Source organism: Jaculus jaculus, chromosome 12 (assembly GCF_020740685.1).
Source record: "Jaculus jaculus isolate mJacJac1 chromosome 12, mJacJac1.mat.Y.cur, whole genome shotgun sequence".
Lineage (NCBI taxonomy): Eukaryota > Metazoa > Chordata > Mammalia > Rodentia > Dipodidae > Jaculus > Jaculus jaculus.
The window spans coordinates 39,589,154-39,592,041 of record NC_059113.1 but is presented as its reverse complement, the minus strand read 5'-3'; the positions used below and the strand labels follow the sequence as shown (position 1 = coordinate 39,592,041).

Below are 2,888 nucleotides of genomic sequence, written 5' to 3'. Positions count from 1 at the left end.
TAAACCTAATAGGTCTTTATATTAATACTAGATGTTTTCTGTACCGCTTGGGGATTCCTGACCTTGAGGATCAGTTGCAAGATGACATCAGGAAGCTGGGTGTGGTAGCACACGCGTGTGATAAGAGGTGGGAGGGTCATCACAAGTTTCAGGCCAACCTGATCTACATAGTGAATTCTGGACAGACTGGCCTACGGCGTGAAACTCTCCTCAAACAAAACAAGGCTTTTGCTCGCTTTGGCAGCGCATATACTAAAATTGGAAAAATACAAAGAAGATTAGCATGGCCCCTATGCAAGGATGACATGCAAATTCATGAAGAGTTCCATAAAACAATAACAAATAACAAGGCTTGAAGAGGACAGAAAATAAGAAGGCAAAGAGACGTCAGAAAAGAAAGTGGCAGCAATTTTGTTTAACAATCATTTGCTTGTGCATGTGTGTGTGCATTTGTGTGTGTTCTTGGGTGTGGAGGCCCATGTGTGCATGTGCCTGTGGAGGCCAGGGGTTGATGCTGGATTGCTCTCCTCCTTACTTATTGAGACATAGTCTCTCACTTGCTGACTCCCCTGAATTTCTGTCCTACCCTAATCCCACTCATCTTTTAAGACAGGATAACTGGAGTCTTAAGTCCCTCTTCTATTCAAGTGGACCACTCTGAACTGACTGGCTCTAAGATGGCTGTCAGAGTGACCTCCAGGCAACCTCTAACTCCATTATAACCTCATCTGCATCTTAAATGGCCCCCCTCCAGTGCCAAAACAGCTGACAGTTGCCATGGTGAGGACCTAAAGGAACAGTAGAAGGAGTAAAAAGAGGAGATGTCTGAATTGGGGCATGAGGGGTGCAATGCACATTATCAGGGAAGAAGAATACTCCTCCCTTTATTAGCTTCGTCCTCCCAGGTTTCTTTCTAAAACCTCCTGAGCCCCAGTGGTTTTCTTTCTTCTGTTTCAGTTTTTTTTTTAAATATTTTTTTTTATTTACTTATTTGAGAGGGAGAGAGAGGAAGAGGCAGAGAGAAAGAGAGAATGGGCATGCCAGGGCCTCCAGCCACTGAAAATGAACTCCAGATGCATGTGCCCCTTTGTGCATCTGGCTTATGTGGGTCCTGAGGAATCAAGTTGGGGTCCTTAGGCTTTGCTGGCAAATGCCTTAACTGTTAAGCCATTTTCCCAGCCCTGTTTCAATTTTTTTTTGTGTGTGTTTTCAAAAGTTGATTTGTGAGAGCCAGGCAGCCTGTAATTCCATCACTTGGGAGGTGGACGCAGTTGGAACAGAAGTCCAAGGCTAGCCAAGTTCAAGGCCAGTATGGGATACCTGAAACTTTGTCTTATAAACAACAGGAACTGGGGAGATGCCTTAGTGGCCTAAAGGTGGCCTGGATTCAATTCCCAAGTACTCATATAAAGCCAGATACACAGAGAGGCATATGTGTCTGGAGTTCATTTGCAGAGGCAAGAGGTCATGGCACACTCATATTCTCTCTCTCCTTCTCTTTGTTCCTCTCTCTCTCTCTATCTCTCTCTCTCTCTCTCTCTCTGTCTGTCTAATAAATAAATATTGAAGCAACAACAACAAACAAACAAAAATTCAGAAGTTGGCTTGTGAGTCTATCTCCTACTCTTGGAAGCCTAAAAAAAATAAATGACTCTTCCACTGGCCCTTGGTCACATTGGTTTCACAGTTCCCAGAGGGAACAATGACCCAGTTTAGAAGCAAAAACTGGCAACAACTTTACTCCATCAAATAGAATATGTGTTCCAATGCGCTGAGACACAGAGGTTGGCTTAATAGACAGAAAAGGGCTGAAGAGAGACCCTGGCTCTCCCATTCTCTCTATCTGCCTCCCTTTGTCTCAAATAAATAAATAAAATAAAAATTAAGGGGCTGGAGAGATGGCTTAGCTGTTAAGGCACTTGCCGGCAAAACTAAAGGATCCAGATTTAATTCCCCAGTACCCATGTAAAGCCAGATGCACGAGGTGGTGCATGTATCTGGAGTTTGTTTGCGTGGCTGGAGGTCCTGCCACACTATTATCTCTCTCTTTCTCTTTCAAATAAATAAATAAATAAAATATTTTTTAAAAAATAAAAGAGCTGAAGGAAGCAGTAACAGAACAAAAAGAAAATCAATGTCTCTTGCCTTGTCAGGTGGGGACCAAAAGGCAGGACAACAGAAAAAGAGTTATCATCAGGCCACTTTGGACTACTTTCTTGTTTATGGATTAAGCGGGGAGAAACTTCGTTTTCATTCTGGACACTGGGTTGTTATCTCACTAATCCTGACTTCTGAGAAGGTCAGATAAACAGCTTAGTTGTAGGTTGGTGGCATGGAACTTCAATGTGAGTGACACCATTTTGGTTTTTAGCCTGGTGTGTTAAAGCCCAGCATAAGGATTTAGTCTGAAACAATGGCCTGCAATTTTTACTTGACAGTAGTAACAAGCAAATAGGAAAAAAAGGTGGGAACAGGAGACAGTGAATAAGAAAAGGGAATAAAGATGGGGGGTGGAGACTGGAAACAGTAAACAAAGCCTAACTTTCTCATTTCCCTCGATAAACTCTGGAGTCTGATGAAATTCCAGCCTAAGGGCTTCACCACCACAAGAGAAAGGGAGATGGAGGTGCTCAGGCTTCAATTTCGGTTAGTTTTGGTCCCACAACTAATTTAATTCATCTGAGCACCTCCATCTCCCTTTCTCTAGCATGTGGGAGGGCCTGAGTTCAGTCCCCAGCACTGCCAAAAAAGCAAAAATAAAAAGAAATCAAATCTGTGCTCTGATCATTATTGCCTAGGAGGTGGGGGTGGGGGATGAAAACAGACTTCCTGTTCCATTCCTACTCTGCAAGAAAGTATGGAAATCAGATTGCCCTTGGGGAGAAAAT

At 43.1% G+C, this 2,888-nt stretch overlaps 1 non-coding gene across 1 annotated transcript; it reads left to right on the top strand.

Moving 5' to 3' along the window:
* The first annotated feature begins 232 nt into the window (after positions 1-232).
* On the top strand, positions 233-335 carry LOC123453856. The gene has a single exon (XR_006633033.1). It is a non-coding gene; the product is annotated as a U6 spliceosomal RNA (small nuclear RNA).
* Positions 336-2,888: the final 2,553 nt, after the last annotated feature.